Source organism: Pseudoliparis swirei, chromosome 20 (genome assembly GCF_029220125.1).
Source record: "Pseudoliparis swirei isolate HS2019 ecotype Mariana Trench chromosome 20, NWPU_hadal_v1, whole genome shotgun sequence".
NCBI lineage: Eukaryota > Metazoa > Chordata > Actinopteri > Perciformes > Liparidae > Pseudoliparis > Pseudoliparis swirei.
In genome coordinates, this window is record NC_079407.1 from 4,893,435 (window position 1) to 4,910,356 (window position 16,922).

Genomic DNA, 16,922 nt, shown 5'->3' on the forward strand with positions numbered 1-16,922 from the left:
ATGGAAATGTCCAGGTTTTCCATTTCCAAATGTGTCAGGAATATACATTTGTAAATTAAAACAAAACTTTAAAAAAGTGGAGGGATGAATAGGAATGCCATCCAATGTGTGCAGACTTGAGAGAAAAAATGTGGAGGCAAAAAAAGAAGTGAATTTGTGGCAGAGAGAGAGAGAGAGAGACCGCCATCATGCTCAGGGTCAATTATGAGAGATTTGATGTATTTCTCTTTCACGATAGTTGAATCACTTCACATCCCCCATGCACTGCCCCAGAAATGTAAAATGCCTCGGGTTGATTTTTATGAGGAATAAGAGCAAAGTGTATCCGTCTTGTCACCTGCATATTTTAATACATATTTGAATTCAAACACCATTTCTCTGAAACATATTGCGCGGGGCATCGGCAGCCCTTTGAGCTCATTTGAGTGCGTACCTCGGAATGAATGATGAAGAAAATTTCATACGGGGCCTTCGATGGAAATATTTGCATACTCAGTTTGAAATGATCATATTAGATTATTATGTATCGAAGAGGAATTATAGCGAGGACTATTTATAGAAGTGATGATCTGGGCTGAGAGGCTGTGCAATGGAAACATCCAATACGATATGAAGGTAGTGAAAGTTTACAGTGTGCTGTAAATGATACCAAAGGTTATCTCTGCCTCGCCGTTTACTCGTTTCCATTCCCGTTGGTCTTGCCGCTATGCTGATGAAATGAGTATGAAACTCGTAAAAAAGTGGATTTCAAAAAATGGTCAAAATTAAATTCGGGAAACACAATAAAAGAAGAGTCACAAAGCAGAATAAATCCTCTCTCCCCCTTTAAGCCCAGTTGATGAGATTTGACCTCCCCCGCCTGCTCAGGTAGGTACAGGGTGAGTTAAACCGAGCGAATAACGAACACACCATCAATACTCGACGTCTCTGTCACTGCTGACATCTCACTCCATCTATGGGCATCCGTCCATACCAATGAGCTCAGAACTATCTCACCCATCGCCCTCCATCGGGATAGTGCCCCGCCTCTTCCTGTTAAGAGGATCAGCTGATCCCAACATCCCAATCAGAACTACCCATACAACTAAGACAAAGCAAAAAAAACAATGCATAAAACTAACTAAAAAGGACCCGTCTGGAGACGATGCCCGACTGGACTTTACTGTACTTACCTGACTGCCTGCTAAAAGAACAAATAAAGAGAAACCCAGCCAGTGTGGGCTACGACGTGACTCCCTTCACCTGTGAAATACAGACCGGTGACAGTGACGAGTGGAAATCGAAGCGCTCGGAGCGTGCCGATGCTCCTGTTGCTGCCGCCGCGGTCAAAGTCACGGGCCTCCACGTGGCGCCGCAGAATCGATGGAAGATCATTGCGGATTCCTCTCGGCACCGAATCGAGTCTAAATGTATCCTCGTGTTCCACCGAGACGTCTCGGGAACATGCGCTGACTCTATAGGCCGTGCGCACACACACTTTAAAGCACCCCTCGTTCCTGTCCAAGCCCCTTCGTGGAGGGTCATGGAGAAGAAGAAGAAAGTGGGGGAGTGTGCGCCGACTCTGAGGGGTTTGACCCACATCTCTACCACAGAACTGTCACCGGTTGGGTAATGAATGGGTGACCTTGGAGGAAACCGGTACCCACGTATTGTCTCGGGGATAGGCCTAGAAAGACTGTGTTATCTTTGGGCAAGGCCCAGGAGATGAAGGAAGGGAGGCAGTGAAGGAGGAGGAAAGAGGCGGGCACAATGCCTCGAGACCATGCAATCAAATCCCCCCCTCACGGTGTCTTATGTGTTTATTCGATGGCAATGAGAGATGCTATAACTGGCAAGGCGCACGGCTGGTTACTCATGCACTCAGGTAATCAGCATCTTTGAAGCACCGGTAGCTATTTTAATGCCGGTGTCAAGCAAGAGGAGGTGGTTGGAACCACGATGTGTTCCAAACGACAAGGAATCATGGAAACGGTGTTGAGCTGCGGTGCTTCTCCGGTCGACGCTATTTAATGTGGACGGAAGGAATAATACAATTAAGCAGCGTTTGTGGAGATCCCTTAATACCCTGCCTCTGACAGAATAAAAGAGAGGGAAGAGAATCTCCTCTCACGTGGAGCTCGTCCTCTAGGAACTCCTCGCTCTTCACGGTGGTGCGCTTCAAATTTTCGCTTAGATCGACAAGAAAATACTTTTTTCCCCTTTCGGGCTGTCCTGTATCGTTTTATAAAGACGGGATCGCCCCGAGGGGGGGACGGGCGAGTTTAGAATATCAATTAGTATCAACCAATTTTTTGAAATTCGCTTGGGGTGATGCTGCTTTTTTATTTTTTTCCCGATAGAAGTAAGAAGCTAAAGATAAAAGGCAGAGATGTGGGGTTAGGGGGGGGGGGGGGCATATGGAGATACAGCATCTCAAGTCAAGTCTCTTTCATACTTTCCTAATACCGTCATAAACAAGATATGCCGTTTTGCTTTTTCACACTGATCCAAACATCAGCGCCGGTGTGTGTTTGAGATCACGAGAGCAACAAAACAAAAGTGAACTCTAGTGATTTAAATAGTTCATACGTTACGTAGCCTCCATAACTATGTTAGTACAAAACAACGTCACGTCCAATTAAAGTCAGTTTATAGCCCGATATCACACATTACAAATTTGCCTCAGCGGGCTTTACAATCCGTACACATACGACATCCCTGACCTTTGACCCCTCACATCGGATCAATAATAACTCCCAAAAAATAAAAACTTTCATAGAGGGAAAAAAGTGAGGAACCCTTCAGGAGAGCAACAGAGGAGGATCCCTCTCCAGGATGGACAGAACAATAGATGTCATGTGACCAGAATGAATCATTACAGAGTTACAACACATTCAATGAACATGACATGCGAGGACTTTAACACCATGATCCTTTCTTAAGCATAACCACGTAGTTGTGTTGCCTCATCCCAACCTGTTTAAAACCTATTGGCCCTTTTAAAAAATGTGAAATTGCTCATGTAGGTTTTTTTGTGAGTTATTGGCAAATGACCTTTATTATAATGTGATATTATACTGTAGATACGAGGAGGTGGAACCACAGCCGACCTGTGTGCCCGGGGAGGCAGTCGGCTGTTGTGTAACAACAACCGACTGCTAAGAAGTTGCCTTCATATTCTTTGCAACCCCCCCCCCCCCTCTCATTTGCCTTTGGCGAGTGTGTTAACACACAGCACTCCAACGGCACCAAGTCCCTGGTTGTATTCACCTGGACGAGCCGGCTAAATGTGATGGATTATGTCGTGTTCCATTGTGGGCTGAACAGCAGCGGCGGTGATGCGAACATAATATTGTAATAGTCTCCAGACCCCTAACTATGTGCCAGAAGCCCCGGGAAGGTGCCATTTAGAAATGTGCAAGAAGAGCCGTGACTATTGAAGCCAAATAATATGACTCGTCTCTTACGGCGTGCGAGGGTGTAAACAATGTGATTGATGTCCTACTTACAGGCCTCTCGTCAAAGCAAATCACCTGTCAGCCGGCTGGCATCTGTGGGAACCGATTTCAAACTGCGGCCGTCGAAGAAAAGTCGTACGGAGAAGCCGGGGAAGACAACAACAAAAAAAGGCAGCTCCCCGAACTCAATTAATAGTGAAGACAGAGAGGCCTTACAGAGCGCTGCGGAGAGTCCTGGGGACAGATGGGGAGATGATCAGCACATGATGCAGCCCCATTTGATAAGGTTCCGCCTTGTAAACACACACACACACACACACACACACAGACATACTCACAAAGCTCGTACAAAAGTATAAAGACGCACACACGCCCGGGTTCACAGCTGGGTGGTAGTTCACATCTAGACGATAACCTAGACGGGAGGAACTATTTAAAGCACTGTGTGTTACAAAAACAGGGTTTTTCCGTCAAATATGCCACAATTTAAAAGCGGGGGAGAAAATGACAGGTGCATTTTCACCTTGTTTATAAAAAAAAGGGGAAAAAAGGCACGATCCAATCCTCGTTTTGAGTTATTTTAACAATATATGTTTAAAGAGCAGGGACAAAAACACAGGCGGGTAAAATAAACAGTGTCGAGTCCATTCATCTATTTGTCATCGGATGTCTCTGGTGGGACTTTACGACTCCAACACAGAGTAACCAACCAGGGGAGAGCGAGAGACACCGAGGGGAGATTGTTACCAAACTTGCCATCTAAATATAAAATCTGACAGTCAGTTCCACTTTGCAGTTCTCTCTCTCTCTCTCGCTCCGTCACACTCTCAGTTTCACACGTGAATCCCGGCGAGGCTGCGATTCAGCCATAAGCTTGTCCACAGTGGAGGTTTAATCAAACACGGCTTCAAACACATCCCACGACGGCTCCCAGGAAGAACCATGAACACCTCGCTGTCATAGCGCTGGGGTCAGACTCAAGGCCAAGCATGGAGGCACGATGGAGGTCTGCCCGGAGACGAGCGCTTACTGCATCCTGGAAGAGTCTCCGAGCTTTTATACACTGCAGTTGGAAGATGTGGTCGGAAAAACAGACCGTTGGATCTTTATAATTACCTTCGCATTGAAAATGCGGAAGGTTATGTTTTGATTGCCGCGTATTTATTTGTATGCGTGTTATTCGCCTAACTCAAAAAGTTTTAAACTGAATCGCATGAAATTTGGTGGGATGATTGGTTATTATCCGGGGACCATTTGATTAGATTTTGGGATTGATCGGGTCAAAGGTCAAGGTCATGAAAAGGTCAAAATCTTCTCGAATCGCATGAAATTTGGTGGGATGTTTGGTTATTATCCGGGGACCATTTGATTAGATTTTGGGATCAATCGGGTCAAAGGTCAATGTCAAGGTCATGAAAAGGTCAACATCTTATTTTTTACCATAGCACGGTCAATTTGTATCCAATTGGCATGCAACTAATGCCAACATGTTCATAATTCAATGCCCAATCTTGTGATATGCGAAGGTATGCGCTCTACCGAGTGCCCATTCTAGTTCAGTTTGTATTGCCGGGGGGGAAATGGCGACCGCACTTCTCTAAATTGCGCCGCTCGGACTTCAATTATCGTTCCAATTTCTCAATATTTGATCAGAAAACCTCATAAAAAAAGTGTTTTTTATTTTTTCTTCAACCTGAATGTAACCACTCAAACACAAATTGGAAGCGAGACAAAAATGTCCCGTATGAAAGCCGATAAGGCGGGTAACTTAGAGCGGTTGAGAGGAGGAGTGATAGGAGCCTGGTTCAGCCTCTGAATATAGAGTCAGTGTAACTTCCCTCCGATCCTCGAGATCTCACACTCCTGTGAAAAATCACACTTAAAGGGCCTCCAGTACGCAGGGGCTTAATTGGTTGTGACGTGACATGCATAATATCAGCTAACTCTTATTATTTAAAATACACAGCACACAAACACACACACGTACAAATTACACAAAATGATTACCCACACACACACACACACACGTGGGGGAAGATCACATCTGATCTACGCGTTAATATGCAGCGAGAACAGCAGTTAGGAGGCATCGGGAAATCATGCAAATAAATTAACTCACACCTATCACAGCCTGGAAACATGGGAGGGAGAGAGAGAGAGAGAGAGAGATAATGAGAGAGAGAGAGAATGAGAGAGAGAGAGACACGAGAGAGAGAGAGATCTCAGTAAAGTGCAGGTCAACTTCTGTCATGAATTAAATTGAATATGTATAGCTCAAAGAAAACATGCGTGGCCCTCAACGAGAATAAGAGAGAGAACGAGAGAGAGAGAGAACGAGAGACAGAGAACGAGAGAGAGAATGAGAGAGAGAGATCTCAGTAAAGTGCAGGTCAACTTCTGTCATGAATTAAATTGAATATGTATAGCTCAGAGAAAACATGCGTGACCCTCAACGAGAATAAGAGAGAGAACGAGAGAGAGAGAGAGAACGAGAGAGAGAACAAGAGAGAGAACGAGAGAGAGCGAACGAGAGAGATAATGAGAGAGAGAGAGAACGAGAGAGAGAGAGCGAGAGAGAATGAGAGAGAGAGATCTCAGTAAAGCGCAGGTCAACTTCTGTCATGAATGAAATTGAATATGTAAAGCACAAAGAAAACACGCGTGGCCCTCAACGAGAATAAGAGAGAGAACGAGAGAGAGAGAGAACGAGAGAGAGAGAGAGAACGAGAGAGAGAATGAGAGAGAGAGATCTCAGTAAAGTGCAGGTCAACTTCTGTCATGAATTAAATTGAATATGTAAAGCACAAAGAAAACACGCGTGGCCCTCAACGAGAATACGTTACAAAGGTCGCGTTCTTCTGCCCGGCGCGCGACGCTGCCGGAATACCGCTGATTTACGGCGTCCCCCCCCCCCTTTTTTTGCTTGATTGCGTTCGAGTGCCCCCGCGCTTTTATCGAACGGGGCTTCCGAAATGATCGCAATAGAAATAGATTCTGAATTACGGCCCGGTTACCGGGCAATGTGTATATTCAACGTGATCAGGCTGGTAATTACACACTTATAATGTTGTGTGGATTTAGGAGTAGTAGGAAAAGCTATTTATGTATCGGCGCTTCGCTCTCAGCTGATTAACGAGCGTGGTGATCGCTGGTGAAGACTAATTATTTTGGCCCGTTAGCTCCTTCAGCTCGTTGGGCGCGCTCCCGAGGAACGAGTCCTGCGGTGTTGGTGTTTTGCGTTATTACGGGACATTTATAAAACGGGCTCGGTTCATTACTGTAAACAAATGGGACGGCGCCGCCGTGCTTTTGATCGTATCCGATTATCAACCGTCGGCTACATCTTCTGAAAGCCGCTTTCCCTCTGAAAATATGCCTCGTGAAATGAGCTCTCAGGATGCAATTGGTAATTCATGCAGAGGCAAAAGGTATGCCAGGGGGAGTGCTATTAACCCTCCTGTTACCTTTAGGGTCAATTTGACCCCATTCAATGTTTAATGTCGGTGTTCTTTCGGCTCAATTTGACCCCAGGCTGTTTTTCACTGTGTCAAACATATAAGAAATATCAACTTTTTTATATATTTAAAGGGCTATTTAGGTAGTCAACAAACAAACATAAAGTACCTCACACTTAAACTTGGGAAACTATATTAATTCTAATAATTTTCTGGAGGTTTTAATTGCTGGGGTCAAATTGACCCCGAGGGTAAAATATGTCAGTAAATATAAAGGTAACAGGAGGGTTAAACATTGAATGGGGTCAAATTGACCCGAAGGCAACAGGAGGGTTAAAGGGGAGCGATAAGATGAGAATGGTAAAAGACGCATTCTTTGGCCCCGTGGTGCAGTAAATCTTTCGAGATATCAGGTAATGATACGGACGTGACTTATAACACGCGGGGCTGATGACGGCACTTACAGCCGTCGTAATGCAGAGAGCTCTGTCATGACTCAAAAAACAGGACCCAAAAGCATGACTCCAATGTTCAGGGCAATCAAAAGGATTTATAAAAAAACAGAAAATCACAGCTATGCTGGAAAAAAACTAGAACAAAGTACAAAACAAAATCACAACTATGCAGGAAAAGTAAACCAGGACAAAAGACTACACTATCAAGAACGATCAGGACGAGACAAGAGACGAGACGATCTGACACAAGACACAGGTAGACACCGGCTTAAAATACATGAGGAAATGGGGAACAGGTGGACACAATCAGGGGTGGAGCAGACAATCACACTAACGAGGAAACACCGGGGCAGGAAATAAAGTTCCTGAAATGAGAGAGGACAGTTACTACAAAATAAAAGCGGAGATGGAAAACAGGACTTAAACCTAAAACTTAACACAACCGACGAGACATGACAGATCACCTTGACACGTAATGGCCGACACTCGTGCAATTTCCCTCGGTCGGGGATGTGTGTATCGTTCAATCTTACAGCAAACACACACACACACACACACACACACAGTGGCTGTCCCTCCACACCTCAGCCCAGGCTCAGAATGAGACTTCTCGAAAACGGTTCGGAATTAGCAAACACCCCCACGCCGTCTTTGACGGACGGACGGTCGGACCGGGCCCTCGGTTGGTATTTCGACATGACAAAGATGGAACCGCACACCGCGTCTTGGAATAGCCGCCTCACCGGCACCGGCAACTCGATCCCCTCCTCACTTTCACTGGGTTCAAAGAAGACTCTCACACCTTCTCATTTACTCTCTCGCAAATCTCCCTCAGAGACAGACACACACACACACACACACACACACTCAGCACACAGATACGTGGGTTTATATGGTCTGGTGCGTGTAACTCTCAAAATAACCATTGACAGAACTTTTCACCGCCGTTTAAATGCCACAGCTGCTGTTAGGGTTAAAAATAGTTGTCTCGTCTTGAGGCGTCTGGAAAGAAATCATTAAGTCAGACGTGAGGAGCTGAAAGGCGATGAGTCTCGGTGCCGTTGGAATCACATCCCGCTAACTGGTGAAGAGATGCAAAGCTGCGATGAAGCTGGTGTGACGTGGAACCCTAAATCTTATTCCTAACTGCAGGTGATACTTTGTGTCGCATCTCAAAGACGCTTCATTCTATCGTTCCTATTGTTCAAGACTTTGGCGCTCGATATGTTCCCAAAGACTGCATACGATTGTTTTCTGTTTTAATTTGTGTTTTTTTTTGTAACCCCATGAAAAAAAATACAAAATTGAAATTACTCCAGTTTAATTTAAATAGAATATAACTATTTATTAGTTTCATGTTTCCATGGGTCCTAATTTAACAGAGGCAGACACAAATGTCCTCATGTGGTCTTTGTGCTTTATTTTTTTATTAATTAGATAAGTAATAATGTTTTGAGAAGAACTTACTTACAATAGGCGGTCATTGTTTGTTAAATATGTTGGTAGGATGCAACGCGTAGACCTTATTTTTGTATATTTCTATGTTCTTAATTCCTCTCGTGTGACTGCAGGCATAAAGCGATCCCCATAAATAAATATATATATATATACAGTATATATATATATATGAAACAAAAGAAGTCATCGCTCCTGTTCCAGACAACGTGTGAATAATGATCTCCTCTGAATTCAAATTAAATCAACCAATAAGCAACACTTTTGACCTTTAAATAAAACAAATAGTGCTTTTTTAAAATGAATGAATCTGTGAAAATGTATAAACGCTTATCTGAGTCACTCTAGCAATGTAAGTAAAGCTTTTTAATCTAACTATAGATTATTTGTATGAAAGTATGAAAAGTGACCGGAGCAAAGCACGGACCATTAAAAACAAACTTGCAAATATCAAAACTTTTACGCCACAGAATCCATTATACTGCTCATGTTTTCATAGGCTGAATAGTAATTTTCATAGACTTGCAGTCAAATGTAATACATTTGCGGAGCTTTCTTTTTGAGTGCGACTACCTTTAAACAGACTTATCAGACCGAATCCTGCTTTTATTGTCCACATGCTGGGCCACTCGTGGACATACGAGTGGAATAGGAGCGGAAGGAGGAAGAGGAGAAGATCTATCGTGATGATGAAGACTCAGCAGGGGAACCAGGAGATCGCTGCGGGGGGATGTGGGCCAAGTGTGATGTGAGCGGATCGATTGGTGGAACGACCCGCTGCGGGCTCGACATCACGCTGCGGGGGAAAAGGCGCAGGAGGCTGCTCGGCCCGGTCTGCACACACACACACACACACACACACACACACACACACACACACACACATGGCTAACGGCGGCGCCGGGGAACAGCTGGGGGAGGTCACGACCTGTAACGTCACGCTGTCAGAACATGCAACCGGGCGGGATACAACGCTGGAGGGTGACCCGCCACAGGACAGCTCAACCAGCCGGAAGGAGCACCGGTGTAGTATTATATATTTAATGTGGGGTAAATCAAAATGTGGGTAAACCCTCACTCTCTTTGGGGAGAACCGCCACCCAGATAAACACATATGTGATATTTTCATGCACTAATGACAGATAAAACCACAAATATTATATATGTATGGGGAATTTGCATCATACCTCAGTTTACACTGTTTGGGAAATGATTTCAACAGTGAGAAATCTCAAAAACTGACACTGATTATAAAATGACGATAAACTCGACACCCCAACATGTATAATCATGCTTCTTTTTTTGTTTGTCCAAACTGTACATTCAACAAGCAGACGTCGATATCCAGCAACCACCCAGCCCCTTTCTGCTCCTGGTTTTATTGTCAAAGTATAATAAGGAAAGAAATATCAAAATAATTTAAAAACGACCTTTTACACATTGAAATTTCTTTTACAGAAATGCGTGATGAGTTCACAAATGAGTGAAGACCAGCAGTTCAGCTGCTTGCAGTTAGTTAGCCGAATATTACAGAGCCTGCAAACTCCGTTCAGGATATACGGATCCAATATGCAACGACGAATATTCAATATGAACCCCGAGATGAAGACGCTGCAGGTGAGGGAAGTATTACGCTTTATCATCAGGACTCCTAGTGTGGTAAAATATGAATGATCTGGAGCTGGAGGACACTGGAATCGAGAGAGGGATCAGTGACACTGCCTTTTGTGAAATGTGTAAAAACTCCAAAAGTTACAATAGACATGAGAATAATCATCCTGTGTGTGTGTGTGTGTGTGTGTTTTCTTGTGTATCTGTGGCTGTGTAGGTGCCACATTTCTGCATCTGAATAACACAAAGCATGTAAGTGGTCTCGCGGCCGAACAATAGACGATGGCCCCGTCTCGCCGGAGGGAGAGTTAAGTGTTGCTGTCGCGGTGCGAGCCGGAGAGGCTACCCACGAGCCGTTGAGCCAACGAGAGGAGGGCGAGTGGGGCGAGCCAAGCAGAAGAACTGCCTGGAGCCAGGGAGACGAATGCATGTGTGTGTGTGTGTGTGTGTGTGTGTGTGTGTGTGTGTGTCTCCGACTAGATCTGCGAGTGAGTCAACGTGCTATGAAAGGCCTGAGAATGTGACAGACATGAAACCCAGACAGCAGTCATTTTTATTCATTAACACAAGTGATTCAGTGGAAAGTGGGCGGGGCAACAGAGGACTCGCTCTTAATTTCTCCACCCCTGCTGAGCTGGAACTGACTACAACCAAAAAAGGTTCCTGAACTCATCCATTGCTCCATCGATCAATCAATCCCTCCGCTCCAACCTATTCCTCTGTCATGTCAGCTGTCAGCTATTTCTCCCCAGGTGTCAACAACAGCTGGAAAAGGAAACATTTCACACACACACACACACACACACACACAACTCTGCAGTAGAGCGTGCATATACATCACGGACGTGAATAAACCCTGAACAAGCACTTCTGCTCATGCACCGTCTGCAGCCGTGACAACGATCCCTCTGAGTTTCAGAGTAAACTTTGGTTTCTTTTGTTCCTCCCGTAGTGCCATTAATCTGGCGGGGCACCGGCCGCCTGTAGCCGACACCGGGAAGTCACCGCTCACACGCATTAGTATGTGTCGCAGCAAGGCTGCAGATGAAAATAAATAACTGAAAAGAATAATCAACGTAGAGTCCTTTTGCCTTCAAACCAGAGCTCTCTCTCTGAGGAGGTGGTTTTAATTCCCTCCTTGGGGAGCCAATCATTTCACCGACTTCAGCCAAGGATACGTCCACATTTTAAAAAATCTGTCCAGCTCAGCTTTTAGAAGTTCAAAAGAGGACTTTTTGCCTGAATCATCACCATTGTATTTTCCGCCACAAGGTACTCACATCTGCTTATGAATGTGTTGAATGCAACGGGATCGATACGGAGCAGCCAACGTTTGTCAAAATAAAAACCCACCAAAAGTTTGTGTAATATTATTGTTTTGTTTTGTCTTGTTTTGTTTTCTCTTTGTTTTCATCTTATGATGTAAAAAAAAAAACATCATCCTTGTGTGGTGTTTCGACAAGGTTATACATTTGTGTATTTTCTTTTTGTAAAATAATACTTTCAGCATAACAAACTGTAAATTTCACTACAAATATCCTGTAAAAAAATGTTTGTTAATAAAAAGAAATCTTAAAAAAAAATTTTTTTTAAAACCCACCGCGGTTAATAACACTCCTCTTCATTATCTCTGCGCCGCACCGCACAAAACCTGGGGCAACATCTGGAATCGATGCCCGCGACAACTGCCGCCACACGCGCCATTCCCACTGCATGTGAAGAAGGTGGAGGATCAGCCCCCCGATTGGCTCCGCCCTCCCTCCCCGCCGCGCTCCAGCCTCGTTACAATCGAGGGGCCGAGAGATGGACGACTTCACCCTCTCCTCCGCTTCCCTTTGATCAACTTTTTAAAATGCAACTGCGGGGTGCCGGGCCCCATCTAATCACGCCATTACGGTACACGTGGCTGCATTTTAGTCGCGATGTGACGAGTAAATCTCGACTCGACGCCCGCGAGCATTAATGCGCCGTAACGCGAGGGTCTGTAAACTCCGACTGCTAATTAATTAAATGGAATTAGATTTCCGATGGAAAAACCATGCGGCGAAGCCCGGGTTAAGTGAGCCGACTGCCGTTTAAGCCGCCATCGTAACCTCCCGCTCCCACTTGGATGAGCGCGCTGCGTTTGAGGGCGGATTCATGAAGCCGGTGTTCTGTTGGAGGGTCATAACAGGCCGCTCCTCGGGGGAGAATGCATTGCTGATCGATATTAGAGATATCCCTCGAGACGCTGAATGAATTAAAAACCGAACGAGTGGTCTCTGGGCAGAAGAAGTCGACAGTGAGAAGGACAGACCTGCTTTAGAGAAGAGTGTACAGGTGACACACTCCTCACGCTCTAGTGAGGACGGCCGACGTCAGGCTTTCCTCTCCGCCTTCCTGGTCTCTGCTCTCCACTACATTTGAAATATTAAGATAAGAAGTTTCTAAGCTTTTTTGTTGATGCTATATATATATATATACATATATACATGTACATATATATACATATTTATGCACATGTATACCTATATTAACATATATATATATACACATGCACATATATACAGGACTGTCTCAGAAAATTAGAATATTGTGATGAAGTTCTTTATTTTCTGTAATGCAATTAAAAACAAAATGTCATGCATTCTGGATTCATTACAAATCAACTGAAATATTGCAAGCCTTTTATTCTGATTTATTGCTGATTATGGCTTACAGCTTAAGAAAACTCAAATATCCTATCTCTAAATATTAGAATATCATGAAAAAGTATACTAGTAGGGTATTAAACAAATCACTTGAATTGTCTAATTAACTCGAAACACCTGCAAGGGTTTCCTGAGCCTTGACAAACACTCAGCTGTTATAAATCTTTTTTTTACTTGGTCTGAGGAAATATTAAAATTTTATGAGATAGGATTTTAGAGTTTTCTTAAGCTGTAAGCCATAATCAGCAATATTAAAAGAATAAAAGGCTTGCAATATTTCAGTTGATTTGTAATGAATCCAGAATGCATGACATTTTGTTTTTTTAATTGCATTACAGAAAATAAAGAACTTTATCACAATATTCTAATTTTCTGAGACAGTCCTGTATATGTACTATATATGTATATATATATACATATTTATGTACATATATACCTATATTGACATATTTATATATATACACATGTACATATATATATGTACATATATATGTATATATGTATATATATACACTACCGTTCAAAAGTTTGGGATCACTTAGAAATGACTTTATTTTTCAAATAAAAGCACTGTTTTTTCAATAAAGATAACATTAAATTAATCAGAAATACACTCTCTACATTGTTAATGTGGTAAATGACTATTGTAGGTGGAAACGTCTGGTTTCTAATGAAATATCTCCAGAGGTGTATAGAGGCCCTTTTACAGCAACTATCACTCCAGTGTTCTAATGGTACATTGTGTTTGCTAATTGCCTGAGAAGACTAATGTCTGATTATAAAACCCGTGCAATTATGTTAGCACAGCTGAAAACAGTTATGCTGGTGATATAAGCTTTACAACTGGCCTTCCTTTGAGCTTGAAGTTTGTAGAACAAAATTAATACTTCAAATATTAATCATTATTTCGAACCTTGTCAATGTCTTGACTATATTTTATATTCATTTGATAAATAAAAGTGTGATTTTTCATGGAAGACACGAAATTGTCTGGGTGATCCCAAACTTTTGAACGGTAGTGTACATATATGTATATGTATATATATATATGTATATGTACATATATATACATATATGTATATGTACATATATATATACATGTACATATATATATTAGGGCTGTCAGCGTTAACGCGTTAATCTATGCGATTAATTTGGCCGCGTTAACGCACTAAAATATTTTAACGCAATTAACGCAACTTTGTTTACTTCCGGTGTTCGTTGACGTTTTTACACTCAAACCGAGTGTCAAACCGCGGCAGTACGGTTTAACACTGTTTCAGTTTTTAAAACAATTATTTCTCCGCAAAAATAAGGCGCAGAAATCAGTTTAACTCGTGGATGAATCAGTCGGGTTTCCTCCTGCTCCTCCTTCCTCCCATCTCCCCCTCTGATACACAGAGGAACGGAGGACCGACGTGTCGGGTGACGCGGCGCGGAAATAACTTGTCACACGAAACCTTCACCGTGATTGGTCAATCCGTTTGTCCGTCAACATTTTGCGAAAAAAACAACCAATGAACACTCAGTAAATCACAAAGGACCTCCCACCACACAGGTGAAGCTCATTAGCAGCCTGTCAGTCAGAGAACCAGAGAACACGGCGCGAGGACAACTGAGCCTCATTGAATAGAGCTGAGATTGTTCTGGAATGTTTGATGTAGAACACAAGGGGGTATGTGTCATATGCAAACGCCTTTAAAAGGTGAATTTACATTTTTTTGTAAAATGTATAAAATGCCCCCAGCCTCCAGAGGGTTAACGTATTTGAATGTCAGTCAGTCACCAAGGCCACTGGTTCTGCTTTTCAGTGGTAAAGATGACAGGACCAATGGGGTCTCTAATATACTTCTTTTTTTTTTACTAATCTGGATGTTTCACTGAAGAAACAATTCATCATCCACGATATTAAATACCTCGCTGGCACTTTATAGGTAGGAGCCTCTTTGAAAACACAGCTCTGTGTGAAGTTGTCTTTAAAAAGAAAAGAAAAAACTTTTAATCGCGATTAATGAATTTCAAAATGTGCGATTAATTAGTTACGTTTTTTTAATCGATTGACAGCCCTAATATATATACATACATATACATACATATGCATATATACATAGACATATATCTTCATGTTCCGTATCTCACTTCCCAAGGTCACGACGTAGCAAGAGGCCGAAGAGGGTGTTCTTCAAGTAAAGCTGCTTTTCATGTATTTGGAAATATTCAAAAACAATGTGAAAGAGATTTTTATTCAAAAGCATATTTTGACATTTTGGGAAAATTGATGAATAACATTTTATGTATTCACCGCCTTGCAGAGTTAGATTTTCTGACATGTTTATGTATTTATTATTGAGATGGAGATGCATGCATCAACTTCACTGTTTACCATGAGGTCACACTGTATACAGGCATAATAAAAAATAAAAACGTAATTTCTGTCCTGTGTCTTCCAGGACAGGGCAGACTGTACACATAATATCTCCAGCGGGTAACGGGAACACATTTCATATTGTTATACCAGTTCTCTCTCATGCCTTAGCAACTGCACATTTCCGGGGCGGCTTGAATTTCCAGACGACGTCTGAGGTGTCGTGAGCCACCCCGGGTTTCACTCATGTCTGAGCTGTGTTTCTACACGCCAAGCACTAATAGAGTTTACATCAAAGATTTCCCTCCCACTGTGACAGCCGAGTCGATAGATACACTCACACTCTCTCTCTCTCTTTCTTGCCACCCTGTTCTCAACCTATTGCCCTCCCCTACCTCTCTCTCTCTCTCTCGCTCTCTACTCTCCACCTCCAGCGGTGTTGCTAGCAGTGTGGAGTGTCACCTTGCTCTGTGCCCAGTGGCCTGTGGCTAGATGATGATTTATAGCGGAGGAAAGCAGGGGTGTGGGAGATGAGGTTGGTGGATGGCTGGGTTCAAAATCACTTGTGGCGGTGTATGAACGCCGCAATGATGAATGAATGGCGCCTCCGCACGCCAATCAGGAATGATCTTCGGCGGCGTACAGTGGCGTTTGAGATGCATCCAGAGGCTTCCTCTAATGATCTCTTCTACGCTCGTGTGTTTCACAATGAAGATGCATGTAAGAAGGTCGGCGGATCGCTCACCATGAGACAGACAAAGCCTAAAGACGCCCTGAAGAATCTTTCATTAAAAACTGCACACAGACAGACAGTGGGAGTGTTTGTATGTGTATATATCAGCGTCAGAAAAATACATAAGGGCAAAACTTCCCCTAAGAAATCGAATGTTGCCCCTGATATCATAAGGAGGGGCAACAAAATGCCCCCATAATTTCAATAATTTAATAGCGTTTTATTTTTGTTCTGTGCGTCCTATCTGTATTGCCTGTACGCGGTAGGCACGCCAAATAATATATATATATCTTTTTTTTTCATTATAAAAAATATCTAAGAAAAGTTAGAATTGTTATAAGTTGTTAAAAAATTGTAAGAACAATAATGAACCACAAAATAATTATAAAATTGATTAGTAGTCTTATTTATGTTTTCTGTTTGTTTTCTTTTCAAATAAATCTAAGAAAACACTTTGAATCTGTAGACTTCTGCCGAATATTGCCATTTGTATGAAAATTGCTCATAGACTGTAAGCCTAAATAAGTATTTTTATTATTTTGGAAAAAAGGTTAAATGTTATGTCACAAGTTTTCAAAAGTGCCCCTGTTTATTTTTAATGCCCCTGAATTTCAGTCAGTGAGGCAACAACTGCCCTCGAAAAAATATGTAAATGTCATACCCTGGTATATATATATATATATATATATATATATATGTTGTGCAGAAATCATAAAGAAAG

The 16,922-nt window shown here is 42.7% G+C and overlaps 1 protein-coding gene across 1 annotated transcript in view; it reads right to left on the reverse strand.

Moving 5' to 3' along the window:
- igsf11 (immunoglobulin superfamily member 11) overlaps nucleotides 1–16,922 on the reverse strand; it is a 104,638-nt gene that overhangs the window by 39,580 nt on the left and 48,136 nt on the right. The gene's annotated exons all lie outside the window — the stretch shown is intronic.